We start from the raw sequence: 16,951 nt of genomic DNA, 5'->3' as shown, positions 1-16,951 counted from the left end.
CCACTGGCATTGGTGGGGGTGGGGGTGTGACTGGTTCTCTCCTGCCTTCTCACTATTGTGGCCCATCATAGGTCTCTCCCTCACGACCTGCCTGATCCCCGAGCTCCCCCTATGCCCATTGTCATTGCCACTGCTATGTACTGTCATCAACAACTTCTTTAGTAGGACTTCACAGGATTTGTAACAGAACCCCATAGAGTTCTTGGAACTGCAAAATTAAAAACCTGAAGATTCAAAACTTAGACTCTTCAAACTAATGTCTCATCCAACCTCAGGCAGTCTGTGAGCTCTGAAAAGTAAGCCCCCCGAGATCAAAGGTTATTTTTTTCAGTACTGTACCCCCAGTGCTTAGCAAAGGGCTGGCACTTAGTAGATGCTCAGTAAATATTTGACAAATAAATGAATGGGATCCTATATTTTAAAGAGATGAATCATTATCAACCATGAAAAGGTGTGCAGCATTGTACTGCAACAGTTCTTAACCCATTTGGATTTTTGAAAAAATTGACGAAACCCACAGATACTCTCCTAAGAAAAATCACGTGTGGAAAGTTGCATACAGCTGGATCTGCCTCACTGTGAGTACCACCCCCAGGGGTATGGGAGAATTTACTTTCCTGGGTGGGCAGGTTTTGTGAAGGAAGCAGGTGTGTGGACTAACAGGGTTGGTAGTTACCTTCATTTCCACAGAGGTTTTGGAAATGCCACTTTGGCTCAGATTAGGTTGGGGAAGACATAATGAGACAAAGGGAGGGCAGGGAGCAGCAGGACATTACGTGCTTTAGCCAAGACATTGGGCAATAGGTGCAAATGTGATCAAAGTCAAGAAATGGAGAAACATCACCAGAAGTGAATCTGGGAACCAGCCAGAGTGACAAATTGAGGATCAAAGATGAGCGGGCCAGTTTGACTCCTGCCCTTAGTTGAAGGACTTGAGTCTATTTCTAATTCACTGCAACTCATTCCCAACTCTTGCCCAGATGTCTGCAATTAAGTCTGAAGTTCTTGAAGATGATTGGGTTGGAAATATATTTTTTTTAATTTTATTTTTATATTCCCCATACAATTGCACCCCCTTATTTTTATACCAATTCCTCCTTTCCCCGCCACCCCCACCCCCATAGTGTGTCTCTGGTTCATAGATGTTTATTGATTTTGATTTTTTCTTTCTTATACTTATTCTTTTTTCCTGGTCCCTTATTTAGGTTTTCTAGATTCCTGCTATGAGTGAGACCATCCGGTATTTTTCTTTTTCTTTCTGGCTTATTTCGCTGAGCATGATCCCTTCTAGCTCCATTGATGTTGCTGCAAATTGCATGTGTTTATCTTTTTTGATTGCTGAGTAATATTCCATGGTGTATATGCACCACATCTTCTTGATCCAGTCATCTATTTTTGGGCATTCGGGTTGTTTCCAAAGCTTAGTTATTGTAAATCGTGCTGCTATAAACATAGGGGTGCAGGTGCTCTTTGGAATTAATGTTTCTGTGTCCTTTGGGTAAATACCTAGGAGTGGAATTGCTAGATCATATTGGAAATATTTGGCCAGCAGAGCACAACTGGTTCCTTCTGAAGCTGGGTAGAAACACAGGAGCAAGGGCATCATGCCTCACCCTGTCAGAGACCCTCGTCAAGCAAGGGAGGGAAGGTGGCCAAGTAGGCCGCCATGTGCGGTTGCAGACTGGGCACTGCACAAGTTCAGAGGGTGTCATTCGTGTGGACTATGGTGAATTTGCCCCATGGAGTTAAATCACACAGCAGCTCCGGGACCACTGTTTTGGTTGAAGGGGAGAGGCTGGCTCAAAAATTAGGCCCCTGAGCTTCCTCAGTCACATCTGTAGGCATTCACAACAGTCTTCCGCAGAAAAAAAAGACAGTTTAAGGTCTCAGTCCTACAAGACTACTATTCTCCCCCTTTTACCAGAGCCAAGATGGCTGCTTGCCTCTTGACCATCAATATTCCAGAGACAAGTTGGTGAGAGGAAATTAGCTTGATTCATGAGCCAGTGCCCTGAGGAGAGAGAGGATTATTGCTTGTAAGGCCATCTTGCCCTTCTCATGCTGACCAGAGGTTTTAAAGGGACAGGAGCTGTGTAGTGGTGGGGGTCAGCAGGTTCTATTTTGAAGTTATCTTGATGAATAGGTCATTTGGTGGTGTCACTGGCACCATCCTTATAGGATGGGGATATTATATATATATATATTTTTTGAAAGATTTATTTATTTATGCATACAAGAGCTGGGGTATAGGCCAGCGGTGTGGGGGAGTGAGAGGATTCACCAGAGACAGAGTGGGGAGCAGAACAGGCAGACTGACTGAAATGCACTGCTGAAGGGAGCAGCCGGTGAAACAGGAGAGGTCTGCTGCGCCATGTGGGTAGTTCCCTGGCTGGCCAGGAATCAAACTCGTGCTGCAGAGGCTGCAGACAGCTTCATAGGTTGCATCTTAACCCTTGCACCACCAGGGAGGCCTGGGGATATTATATTTTGAGGTAGGCTCGGATGATTAGCCGGTGTTTGTAAGTCTTCCAAGTTCCTTTACTCTTTGACCTCAAGAAGAGGCCTCCCTGGCTGCATAATGGAATCATCTGGGGAGCTTAAACAATGATTGAACTGGTTCTACTCTAGTTGACTGCAGATCCAATTCCCTGCACACCCAGGTGTCCTGAACTGGGGCTGCAGACCCCACGCTGAGTCTTGAAAATCCCTTTACCTCTGTTTCATCTGGTTCCACCTGCTACCACCTAAGCCTCCCTTTTTGCCTTCTGATTCACTTCTCTTTTTTCCACTATCCCCCCTACAGGTTTGGAAGTTAGATTTTTCTACTTCTAGAATTTTGGTGGTTCCTCTTCTTAATTTTATGCAAGTATAATTTGTAAACAGCATAGCGTACCCCTTCTAAGTGTGCAGCAAGTGCACCGTTTAATGAATTTTGAAACATTTACATATAGACATATACATCACCACAGTCCAGATATGGGACATTGTCTATCACCCCCCAAAAATTCTTTTTTGTTCCATCCAAGCCAGGGGTGGGAGAGACCTGGGGTCCCAATGGCTACCAATTTGCTTTCTGTCACTGTAGACTGCATTTATCCTTTCCAGAGTTTCATACAAGTGGAATTATATAGTATGTTCTCTTGTGTTTGGTTTCTTTCACTCAACATGATGCTTTGAGATTCATCCATGTTGTATCATGGCTTATTCCTTTTTATTGCTGGGTAGGAATTGTTTGGCTAGATCACTATTTACCCACTACCTGCCCATGGAAATTTGAGTGATTTCAAGTTTGGGGCTCTCATCAAACTGTTAATTTTTTTTCTTTTATACATACATTTTACATCATTTTTCATTTTTGCACAATGTATGCATTTTTATCTTGGTTATATTCCCCATACGATTCCCCTTCCCCTTATTTTAACCCTAATCCCTCCTCCCTTCCAAACTGTTAATTCTTAAACTTATTTTTAAAAAGTCCTTTAAAAATTCAGTCTCCACTTTTTCTTCCCAAACCAGATAAGAAACTTATATTAATTTATTTTCCTGCCCTATCCCCTGCTCCCCATACACCCAAACTTCCTACTCACTACTTTGGGGCTCTTACATGAATTTTATTTCCAATGTATTAAGTTTTTAATATTGAAAATTTATTTCAGTTTATAATATATTTTACTAATTGATTTGCTCATCATTGCTTCTTAGAACTCCTCTCTTTTGGGTTTATTTTTCTTTTTGTTGGAGTGGAAAATTGAATAATTATTTAATGATGTATCTATGTATTGTAACATTCTGAGTCTTTTACATTCTGGAGTTGTCTTGTCTTGCCCTGGCCTGTGAGTAATAGTCTGGATGAGTATATAATCTTGGGTTCAAAGCTATTTATTCAGATTTTAATGTCTTCTTACTTTTGATATTGCTGACAGGCAATCTGATGTCAGTTGAATTCTTATTACCTTGTAGGCAACTTATATTAATCTAAATTTTAGTATTCTCTGTCTTGATTTTTGAGAGTTTTGCTGTGATTTTTCTACCTGTGGGCTTAACAATCAATGAGTTGCTCCAATTTCTGGTTTTATGTTTTTTAAATAATGTCCCAAAGGGCAGTTTTGTTATTTTTAAGAAAGAGAAGGAAAATAAAGGACGTTTGCACAAATACAAACAGGCAGGAAGAGCTGCTCCTGAAAGAGACAGGTTTGTGAAGAGAAACACCTGCATAGTCACAGGCAGGCAGGAGAGCTGCCTGGATTTATGTTTTTTTAAGCTCTAAGAAGTTATCTGCAAATTTTAACAAAACACTACTCATTTCCATTCTCCTTTTCTGGAATTTCTATTAAACGAGTCAATCTTCTATATCTATAAACATTCTTTTACATATTCTATCTTCTCATTTGTGTTGCATTCTGGGAGATTTTCTTTGTATGATTTTCTAGATCATGAAGATGGTTTTCACCTGTATCCAGGCTGCTCTTTCACCTGCTTTTGGGGGGGTTTTGTTAACTTTTGACTATCACATTTTTCAGTTTACGTTCTCTAGCAGGATCTTGCAAAACTACCTGTTTTATTGCACAGGTCTGCTTCACTCCTTTAAAGCAAATGATATTAAAGTTATGTATTTTAGGGCATTTTCCTGGTTGTTGTAGGAATTTCCTTGGGGGGGGGGTAATTCCTTTGCTGCCTCTCCTTCATGGACTTTGCCTTCATGATGCATGTTAATTCTTGATTGTTATCTCACCTCTGAGAACTTTCTACTCCTGCTGAGCTGCGGTGTCTCCTGGGGCAGGTTATTGGCCATGCAATGGCCATGATGGCCTGCAGATGGCAGTGTGGGACTTGGGAAGGAGGCTGAAGCTGCGCATTTGCAGTGACTGGGCGGCCTGAGAGGTGATGGTACAGCCTTGGAGTGGAAGGTGCCTTGTAGGGAGCCCATGTGTAGAAAAAGGGCTGATTTTCCCAATATGCTAAGAACTCTTAAAATTCAAGAAAGGAAAGACCAACAATATGATAATAGGCTAAGTGTACATGAACAGACAATGCACAGAAAAATGTAAATTATCTTAGATGCTATAACTAACATACATTCTTAACTATATACCAGCAAACTAGCATGCTATTGTATATAATTAATATATATTACTAGGTTATTTTTTCATTGACATTCCAGTGTCTGGACCTGGGATCCACTGATTGAGAGAGAGAGGAATGGTCCGCAGGGGCAGGACCCCACGGCATGACTGATACATGAATCTGGAATTGAGGGGGTCTGGTCTGGAGATATAAATTTGGGAATCACCAGTGTATAAATGGTGCTTCAAGTCATGAGAGTGGAAATGTTTGTTAAAGAAGTGAATATAGGGGCCTCCCTGGTGGCTCCAGGGATTAAGACGTAACCTATGAAGCTATCTGCAGCCACTGCAACATGAGTTCAAACCCCAGACAGGGAGCAACACACTTGGCACAGCAGACCTCCCCTGACTCGCCTGCTGCTCTCCCCAGCAGTGTATTTCAGTCAATCTGCTTGTTCTGCTCCCCACTCTGTCTCTGGTGAATCCTCTCACCCCCCACACCTCTGGCCTGTACCCCAGTTCTTGTATGCATAAATAAATCTTTAAAAAAATTTAAAAAGTAAAGAAGTGACTATAGACAAAGCAAAAAAGTGTTGGGGGAGGAAGTTTCAGAACTGAGTCATGGGGCGCACCAAGGATGAGAGGTCAGGAAGTAGCAAAGGTGACTGAGAAGGAGTGGCCGGTGAGTAGGAGAAAGACCAGGAAACAAGAGAAGAAACCATTTCAAGAGAAAAGCATCATCAGGTGCATCCCGTACTGCCAAGAAATCAAGTAAGATGAGCGTGAGGACTCCTTACTGGGCTAGCGACGTGGCTCACTGGGGTTTGACAGTTTGTAGAATAGTAGGAGTGAGACTTGATTGGCACAAGAGAGAAAAGGGGGAGAGAAAATGGTGACAATAGAGATGAATCTTTTGAGGAGCTAAGCTAATGGCCATTATGTGGTGTTCTGTCCAGAGTAGATAGAATTCATGCTCCCAGGACCAAGGTGTAGAAGTTAGCTTGGCCTTGCTTATCATGCTCCACATGAATCCCCTTCCCTAAAACCTGCAGCTCTGTGGATCTAGAGATTATGGTTCCCAGGGAGAGAGAGCAGGGAAAAGCTTCCATTTGGGGGCACAATAAGAGTCCCACCAAACTAGGAGTGATGACTCTTGCTGGTCTCGTTGGCCTCCTTGTGCTCGCAGACCAGCCGGCCAAGAGAGGAGTTATCCCAGCTGGGATCAGTGACTCTGATCACAGGAAGAATACGCACTGCTGCACGATGGAAGCCAGGGGAACTCTTTCACACCTTGGCTTTCTTGCTTGATCTTTGGTTTTCTAATGCCAAGTTTGTGAAATGGGTAAACATAGCAACTATGGTTTTACCCATGTACAGTGGGGTAGTATGTCAGCCTCAATGAGGGCCCAAGCCACCCACAAGGGAACCACCTAGATCCACAGAAGTGCTAGTTGAGGGAGAGGAGAACCTAGAAATGGAGGTGGGGGGTGGATAGTATCAGTTACACATTTGGGACCAGTTATAGAGGGAGGGGTGGGTTTCATCTCATTAACTCTTCTCTTGCAAGTGTTCCTAGAAATTGTGTGTCTCCAGAAATGTGGAAAAGCTGTTTTTAGATGGAGTGAATTTAATGTGGGAAGCAAGTGGATCGGAGTGGCACAGAAGGTAGGGAATGCTGTTGGTGCCCTACTGGATCCTTTTTACAACTGATTCATAAACATCTGAATATATATATATATGCATATATATACATATATATATGCACATATATGTGCATGTGTATACACATATATGTGTGTGTGTGTATTTAAAATCACCTACACAGATCACCTTTACCAGGTCAAAGCACACGTCCTCCAGATTCTGAGAGGGTTTGGTAGCTAATGGTTCATGGCCAACCCGTTCTCTAGACATTTTTCTTGGCTGAATGCATGGAAGTGCCCTCACTGGTGTCAGGTTTCTCCAGAAGAATCCTAATATAGAACCAACTATTTTCAGAAAGTAAATCTTAGGGAGAGACTTGGGCACCTAGTGTCCTAGTGGGAACCATCCTGACATCTCAGGATAATAGGCAAGAATTCCTTTCTCTTCAGCCTCACTCAGTCAGAGGAGGCAGCTGCTGGTCTGTTGGGCTGTTGAAATACTCAGCTTCCTGTTCAGCGGGCTTGGCTCTCAGAGTGGTCAATCAGCCCTACTTTCTATATTTCTCATAACAAAGCCAGTTCTGGGGAAATGCCTGCCCCAAGCCTATAAACCCATAGGCCATATGCTCTGTTTTTTGGCTTTGTCATTCTGGGTGTGTTCTGCTCCCTGGTACGAGCATTCAGAGCTGTCCCTGAGCTCACCAGTCACCCGCAGCCTTGCTCCCCTGCCTGCCACGCTCCTCTTTGATCTTTGTGGCTTTGTGGGTCCTTCCAGTCCTTCTAGATATTTTGTGGGTTGGGATTCATTGTGTTTTAGTTTCATCAAAGGTGGAGTTTTGCATTTCTGTTATTATTTTCTCCTATTTCTTCTGGATGACTTCCAAAAGCAGAGAATTTACGCCACCGTTTAAAAATCAGAAATTCTGTAAAACTTTTGAAATTTTGCAAATCTGATGTGTATGAAACAGCATCTCACAGTGAATCTAATTTGCATTTCCCTGAATACTAGTGATACTGAGCATCTTTTTTGTATGTTTTTTTTTGCCTGTTTTGGTTTGTTCTTCTATAATAGGCTGTTTTTATACTCTGCCCATTTCTATTAGGTTTGCTGTTTTTTTTCTGACTGACTCGTAAACATCTGACTATACATATTTTTTATTATGATACTGTTTTGGCTAACATGTCACAAACATTTTCCCTCAGTCTGTGGCTTATTTTTTCAACTTTGGAAGGTATCTTTTATTAAAGGGATGTTTTCTATTTTAATATAATTGAATGTTTCCTTTATAACTGTTTCCCTTCATGGTTTGTAGTTTTCATTTATTCAAGACCCTCCCTTATTTTGATGTTGTAAATATATATGTTAATTTTCTTCTAAGAGATGTAATTTTTTGCTTTCAAAACATATTTTCCCCAGAACCATTCAATGAATAGTTCCTCTTTTCTGCTCTGATCTACACTGCCACATTTACCATCTTACAAATTTCCACATGTCTGTGGCTCTGTTTCTGGTCTTCATAGTCTGTTGTTTTGCTATTCCTGCATGAAGATTATAGTATGGCAAATCCCCTTCCTGTTCTTTAGAATTGTCTTGGTTATTATTGTTTTTTGGACTGCCTATGTAAATTTTAGATTCAGCACATCAAATTTCAATGAAAATCCTCCTGGATTGCATTAAATGTATTATTTTTGTAGAAAATGACATCTTTAAATATGGAAGCTGTCTTGGAACATGGCATATTTTTCCTTCTTTTAGATTTTTGTCAATGCCTTTCAAAAGCACATTTAGAACTGTGTCTATTCCTTGAATGCAAGACTTTCCACAAAACAATCTAAGACTTAGGTTTCTTTTTTGTTTTTGTTTGATTTTTTGTAACTAATTCATTTTTTAAAAAAGACTCATAAATTATTAGAATGAATTATGTAGTACTGGATTAGAGCCAGAGAATCTAGGAGTATGAATTCATATTCATACTTCATATAGATACTGGTAGATATAGAAATAATTACAGATATGTGTAAAAACATAGCTTAACATATATGCTATGCACATACAGGTTTATATTTATTTACATATTATATATTTATATATTATGCTTTTATATATTAGATACACTACATATTTATATTATTATACAATATATATTATATTATTATATTTATATTATTTATATTTATATATTATTTATTTTATTGTTAAACTTGAGCAACAAGATAAATAATCCAAAGCATAAAATATCCATGAGTCCAAACTGACATAAACAAATGTTTAAATTAATAAACAAAAACAAAACAGGTATTCTCTGCAGAATTCCAGATGATTTCCATAGATCACTTCCTTCTAAAGAAAATGAAAAGTAACCCTACCCCATCAGTGTGGACTATGCCCTGTGAATGCTTCCAAAGGGTACGGTATGAAAAGAAGGAATACAGTAAATTAAGTTGAAAATTGACCAACATTACATCAATCAGGTGACAAGGTTAACAGCAGTGATAAGATACACTAAAAGTATAAACCCTGGATGTGATGTGAGGAACGTGGTATTTGACCTCCTTGGTCTTCTTCCCCCAAAGCCAGACCTCCAGTCTATTAATAAGAAAAACATCACAGAGCTTACCTGAGGGACATTCTACAAAATGTCTGACCAGTACTCCTCAAAACTGCCAGGGGCAGCAAAACCAAGAAATGTCAAGGAACTGTCACAGCCAAGAGGAGGCTAAGGAGACATGACAACTAAATTCAGTGTCATTAACTTAGATGGAATCTTGGAATCGCCAAAAGATATTAGGTGAGAAATCAAGGAAGTTTGAAAAAAGTATGGATTTGGTTAATAATATTGTAACAATATTAGTTAATTAATTGTAACAAATGTGCAGCACAGATGTTATTAACTGGGAAGACAGGGCATAGGTGTAGGACATTCTGATTAGCTTTTCAATTTTTCTGCTCTAAAACATAGTTTATTTTTTAAAAGGTAAGTTTATTCTGTGTTTCCATGTGGCAATGGAGTTTGTAATTTTAAATCATAGATTTTTTTAAAGGCATGTTTTGGTGGTTGATTTCTAACTGACTTGCATCTGGTGGAAGAGTATTATAAGGGATCAGGTAAAAATAATTATAATAAATGAAAAAAACAAAATTAGCAGGCAGCTATAAATCAGAGACATTCTGCAGGGGAGGGAGAGGGAGAGGGATCAAAACAGGGGAGAGAAGAGCACAAGGGACACTTGTGGTGGTGACAGGTGAATTGGTGGTGGGAATTTTACAGGGACTACACCTGAGAGGAGAAGGCATGCATTTTACAAAAAGAATGATGTAAAATATATATAAAATTCAAAAAAGAATGTTATAGTGTGCTGCCACTAAGACTGTCAAGATCATTTATGTAAATATCACTGTTAAATACACAGCATATGATCAGCATAGAAAGTAAATGAAAAGAAAATATTTAAGATAGCAAGTTAAACACTGTGTATGAAGGAGACTTTATATATATATATATAAAATGAAAAATTAAAAGGAAAATCATATTATTTGATATTTTTAAGGTCTGATCTTAAGAAACAATGCATGTCAAGGCTGTTATTTGGAGTCAAGAGCCAATAATCCCAGGTGTGGAAAAGCTTTTTGTGACTCTGTACTGGTCAGGGGAATGGTAAAGAGCTAGTTGGAAGCTCACTTCAAATTTGAAAAATTTCAAATTTTCCTCTGGGTCCTTCATCTTCAACTAAGGCTACCCCTTATTCAATAACTTTGAGGATCTCTTATTAAAGCATGTTAAATATCTTTTTCTAGAAATTGCAATCTTAGTATCTAGCTCCATTTTTATTTCAAGGAAAGCTTTTACTGGTCTTCAGTTTTAGCATGTCTGGACAGACTATTCTGTTTCAAGACATCTTTATGAATGTCAATACTTCCACACTTATAGTCCAGGTGTTCAGAAAATCTTTATCTTGAGTAATATGATCTGACAAAAGAAGCTTTTCCTTAGTGATTATAATTTTCTTCCTTTTCTTAAGGATAAAGGAACTATAGTAATTGTATTTTTGGACAGACTCTACCTTAGTTTGGCTTTCGATTGCTTTGTGGTTCCTGTCCCCGTGCAGGCAAGAGTAGTGTCCAGCGCGTGTTTATAACAATTGGAATTACAGTCATTGATATTGGTCCCCAGATGTAAAGACTCTGGTTCTATATCCTGCTTCCATAATTTAATGTCAAAAGAAAGACTGACCTGCTTCCCTGACCTCAGTGGCCTCCTGCCTGTTGCCTTAGAGGGGCAGCCCGTTGATGGGGCAGGTCCCTACCTGCTATCTGAGCCTTCTGGAAATGGAGCTGCTAGGATTTCTACTTCTGGGCCACTCCTGCCTCTGGGGGGTCCTCTGTTGGGTGCCTCACACAGGCCTGGTGGGAATCCTCTGCTTCAGAGACTACTCAGGAGGGAGGATTGGGATATGAAATATATTGAGGTCGAGGGCAGGGAAGGTGTGAGACCGAGGTTAAAGAGAGCCTAGGAGAGACTGTGGGGCGAGGGCGTAGGAAGGGTTGGCAGGGAAAAAGGCAGACAGGTTGAGCTTAGCTGCCAAATGACCTCTGAAATGACATCTTACACTAATAAAGGTATTGGTGCTCCACTGTAAATATAGCACAGCATACGGTAAATTGGTGTTTCATGGGCCAATAAGTGCCAACCCATCTTCCAAGTCTCCACTTAAGATCACCTCCTTGTGGATCTTTCTCCAGACATCCCACTTAGATTTCTTTTCCTTTTTTTTTTTTTTTTTTTTTAATAACTGTGTCATCTTGTTTCCCAGCTCCCAAGCCTCTGGTTGGTTGTGTGAGTGGGAGGTTGTACTGGGCTAGGAGGAATTTAAACTTGCCACTTAATAAACTAACTTCAGGTTTAATTTTGGAAAAACTGAGTCTCTTTTGGGAAACGCTTATTTCAGGGCCATGAAGGCAGCTGAACATGAGTCGGGGAGCTTAACCACCTCTGTGGTAGGGGATGCAGCCTGGCATCTACTTGGGATCTCCCTGACTTGGCCTTTGAGCTCCTGTTTGTAGCTACAGCTGACAGCACAGCTGATGGGACATCTGTTCTCTTGTATGTGGGCCAGATCAGGGCCCCTCAGGCCTACCTCAGCTCAGCTCTCTCAGGGGGCTTATCCAGACCCTGTCACCCAGACCCTGTCCAACCCTGGGCTCGGGCTGACTACTCCACAGTTCCTGTCACACCTCACTCCTCTCCATGGCAGCCCCAGCAGACCTCCTGCTCTCACCCTCAGAGGCAGCTCAGGAAGACTTCAATCCTCTAAAGAAATAGGATCTATTTAGGAAGATTGGGAGGCCTCTCCACTCCCTCTCTAGACCCTTCCTCCATGATGTCCCCCAAGAGAATCATCTGTCCAACATAATGATGCCCACGGCGGGTTAGACATCACCCCTGTACAGGACCTTTCTCCATGGTCTCATGTCAGTTGGACACATCCCCTAAGACCTCTCTCTTCACAGGACTCACAGTTCAAAACTGCTGATGACAGGTAAGAGGAAGTTTTTGGAATTTAGAAAACTCTTTATTTTCTTCACAGTGTCCAGCCTTTAAGCCTTGTCTCTGGTGAGTTGATTCTGAGGCTTAAAGCAGGTGGATCCTTGTTTTTCTTTCATCTGCAATTTTGACCAAGGGTGCCTCTGGCCAAAGAGAAGGAAGATGGACAGAAGGGAGAGTCGAAGGGTTAGAAACACCTTTACAGAGATTTAGTTGAAATCCTGTCACATGAGGGAAGATGGCCACTGTAACTGTGGCTGGAGAGTGTGAGGAGGGGCTGGGCTTGGCCCTCAGCTCTCAGCTCCATGTCAAGTCGCTCACTGACGCCCCTCCTGGGAGCACAGAGGGAGGGAAGGCCTGGTGTGCAAGGGGTACATTGAGGGGCTGCCTTCTCAGCTGCAGGAAGGGAGCAGGTGCGCTGGGCTGCAGACCCTGCCGGTGACACAGGTGTCCCCACATAGCCCTTGAACCCAGCAAGCACACCTCTGCTCCTCTGTGCTCCCCCTTGAGCTGCTGGTTAGTGGGCTGTTTACAAGAAGGCCATCACATTTCAGATGAGTCAAGGCTGGGTGGAGAGAGAAGAGTCAACTTCACGGGAACTCCTGGCAACAGGGTATGTAACCTGAAGCCTGCGGATGGGACCTGGAATTCTCCCATGAAATCTGGAGGTGCAGGAGGAGGTCACCACTAGAGTTTAGAGAAAGACTTTTTCTATTGAGGTAAACCGACCCCCAGAAATAAAAATTTCTAAAGGCCCTTAGTCATGCTTACAAGAGCGTAGCTTTGGAAACATATAAAAGGGTTAACTAATCTTTTAAATTATGAACTAAAATAGAAAAGTTATGAATACAGTCACCCCAGAAGGTTCATACACATGTCATATGTGTGGAAGGTTTATGAAAAGAGGGATCAGAGAGGAAGAAAGGGGGATCTCAGGGGGTTACTGGAAAGACCCCCAGAGATAGAAAAGGCCAGGAAGAGGGAGGCAGAGGAATCCTGGAGGGAGCACATGAGTGGTTCTTGATCCATGCTCCTATTCCTTCCTTCCGGAAGCTCACATACATTCCTGCCCCAGACAAAGTTAATTAGCTGAATAATGCTTGTTTCCAGCTCTTCATGGCTCTTTGCCTTGAAATCCCAGAGGCTCTGCTCTGGGCCAGACACCTGCCCCATACCTTGAGGTCTGCAGGGCCCAGGACATGGATCCGCTCCTCTGGCTGAGAGCCATAGAGTGGAGGGCAGGTTGGACAGAAACTTCTGGACAGACACTTCTTGCGGTGGGGATCAGGCTTGGTTTTACTTCCAGAGCTTTCTGTCTGGGGCGTGATTAACATTCAGTAAATGTTGAATGAATGGGCTGACTCGTGGTGGGCGGACTTTTGCGTGGAGAGAGGCTCATCCTTTCCAACAGCCCTCGACAAGGAGAGGGGCCGTGCCTCTTTTCTGCCTGTTGCCGGACAGGAAGTGCTGCTGTCTTTTGACAGCAGAGTAAATAACCATTTCCTCATGAGGCAAGAGCGCAGACCTGCCCGGGCCATGCTCTCGCTATTGTCACTAGTGCTGAACCCGAACCTGGAGCGTGTGTCATCCGCGCCTCACACAAGCCACGTTGCCACCTGTCCCGACACCTGCTTTAGGTTTTTCCCTGGAATCGAGGTCTGTCTCCTTCCCCGCCCCCCCCCGCCAGGTGCCTGCCCTCCTGTGTGACAGGTCGCTGAGGGCTGTTCTAGGGTGAGTAAGGGAGGAAAGGAGGGACTGAAACCCTCTTTTCTGGAGTTGAAATAGATGAGGGAGGATTAAGACACACACAACCGCGCCCCACCCACCCGGGCCCCAAACACACACACACAAAGAGGCCAGAACAAGATCCGCTCCTTTGGCAGCCTCGGGCCTGGGACTCTCCGGCGCTTGCTCTTGCCGGCACTTCTGCTGGAGACCTTGTTGTGATTCAGAGCATTGCCTCGGGGCTAGATTTCTGGGGTGATGGGGGACAGTTTTTCATTTGTAAAATGAGGATAATAATAGTCCTTCCCTCATAGGTTTGGGGGAGGAAATAAAAATGGCATCTATCTACAGATGTGTAGATACATATTTAGGTGTGCAAATAAAGTGCTTTGAGCACTATGACTCCTGGATTAAATCCACACTCGATGGAGCCTGAAGTTTTTCCATTTATAAAATGATATAAAAGGGAGGATTCAGAACGAATTTTAAGAATCACACAAAGATACAAATTTTGAAAGACTGGCAAATGCCGTAATAGCACAAATATCTTAATATAACAATATTGATATGCGTTAACTGCCATTCATTTCCCTCTCTGCCTTTTCCTTCGTTGTTTGATAATACGATCTTGATTGCCTCTTTATCTGACCCCAATTTTGTAATATTTTCTTTGGGGTCAATAGAAAACAATCTTTCCTCTAGCTCTGTTTATTGAGATCTGTCTCTCTAAATCATTGGTAGCTAATAATAATTAAATAGTGATCGTCTCTGTTTCACCACATTTCATTGATAATGCCACGTAAAACTTTAGGATTGTTAGCAAATTTGGGAAAAGTTTTATTCAGTTGCCACGGCTATATAACAGATTTTTTGCCCCCCTTCCCCCAAAATAGCATAAAACAGCAGCCACTGATTCGGCTCATAAATTCTGTGGATCAGAAATGCACAAAGGGCACAGGCTGGAGGTGACTCACGGCTGGGCTGGAACCTCGCCTGACCTGGCTGGGAGAACCGGGAGTCTCTGGCACCGCCTCATGGCCTCTCCACGTGGCCTGGTTTCCTCCCCACAGGGGCGGCAGCATCAGGGGACTGGGGTGCCTCACAGGGTGATTTTAAGCAGGGGGTGTTCCAGTTATCAAGGAGAAGCTGCCTCGCCTTGTATCACCTAAACTCGGGATCAAGGTGTGTCACTTTCTCACAATCTATTAGAGTCTCCAGCCCACCAGATACCAAAGGAGTGGAATTTCCTTCCACCTCTTTTTTCCTTTTTATACTTTTTACTGAAGTAACATTGCATTATGACATGGGTAGTATAACAAGTTTCAGCTGTGCATCCGTTTAAATCTACCTCCATATACACTGTATAAATTCACCACTGAGAGTCTAATTCTTTTTTTTAATTCTTTTTTTATTATTTTTTAATTTTAAATAATAAATTTTATTTTTATATTCCCCATACAATTGCAACCCCCCCATTCTGACCCCAATCCCTCCCCTCCCGCCCCCGCCCCCCAAAAAGTATCTCTGGTTCGTAGTTTTTTGTTGATTTTGATTTTCACTTTCTTATAGTTATTCATTTTCCTGGTCCCTTATTTAAGTTTTCTAGATTCCTGCTATGAGTGAGACCATCTGGTATTTTTCTTTTTCTTTCTGGCTTATTTCGCTGAGCATGATCCCTTCCAGCGCCATCCATGTTGCTGCAAATTGCATGTGTTTATCTTTTTTGAATGCTGAGTAATATTCCATGGTGTATATGGACCACATCTTCTTGATCCAGTCATCTATTTTTGGGCATTTGGGCTGTTTCCAAAGCTTAGCTATTGTAAATAGTGCTGCTATAAACATAGGGATGCAGGTGTTCTTTGGAATTGATGCTTCTGTGTCCTTTGGGTAAATACCTAGGAGTGGAATTGCTGGATCATATGGAAGCTCTATGTTTAGTAGGTCCAGAAATCTCCACACAGCTCTCCATAGTGGTTGGACCAGTTTGCACTCCCACCAGCAGTGCAGGAGAGTTCCTTTTTCTCCACACCCTCGCCAACATTTGTTGTTGCTAGTTTTTTAATATGTGCCATTCTCACTGGTGTCAGATGGTATCTCATGGTAGTTTTGATTTGCATTTCCCTGATGACAAGTGATGTTGAACATTTTTTCATATGCCTGTTGGCCATTTGCATTTCCTCTTCAGAGAAGTTTCTTTTTAGCTCTTCTGCCCATTTTTTGACTGGATTATTTTCTTTGTTGTTGTTGAGTCTCATCAGCTCTTTGCAGATTTTTGTGATCAGTCCTTTATCATTAGTGTTGGGTGCAAAAATGTTCTCCCAGTGGGTGGGGTTTCTCTTTGTTTTGGTTTTTGTCTCTTTTGCTGTGCAGAAGCTCTTTAATTTGATGTAGTCCCAGCTGTTTATCTTTGCCTTCACTATCACTGCTTTGGGTGATGTGTCTAATTCTATCCATCATTTGACCCTTTTACCCTGATTTACCTTCCCTCCTTTCAGTCTTCCTTTCTGATAACCATTAATTGTTCTTGTAGTCTGAAAGTTTGTTTTTATTTTAATTTAGTTTGTTTATTTTACATGTGTGAAATCATACAATGTTTCTCTTTCTCTGGGTGATTTATTTCACTAAGCATAATCCCCTATAGTTTCATCTATGCTGTTGCAAATGGCAGGATTTCATCTATTTTTCATAGCTGAGTAGTACTCCTTTTGTGCATCTATTTCACATCTTTTTTAACCAATCATCTGGTGATGGACACTAAGGTTGTGTCCATTCTTGTCTATTATATACAATGTGGCAATGAACTTGTGGGTGCATGTATCTCTTTGAATGAGTGTTTTTGTATTCTGTGGGTTGAGCACTCAGAAGTGTGATAACTGCATAATACGGAATTTCTAGTTTTAATTTTTTTGAATCTCCAAACTGCTTCCCATAAGAGCTGCACCAATTTTCATTCTCATAAACAGTGTATAAGGGT

This window comes from Talpa occidentalis, unplaced genomic scaffold, assembly GCF_014898055.3.
Source record: "Talpa occidentalis isolate TD23 unplaced genomic scaffold, MPIMG_talOcc4v2.1 talOcc4.11, whole genome shotgun sequence".
Lineage (NCBI taxonomy): Eukaryota > Metazoa > Chordata > Mammalia > Eulipotyphla > Talpidae > Talpa > Talpa occidentalis.
The sequence above is the reverse complement of the archived record's forward strand: the minus strand, read 5'-3'. Positions refer to the sequence as shown.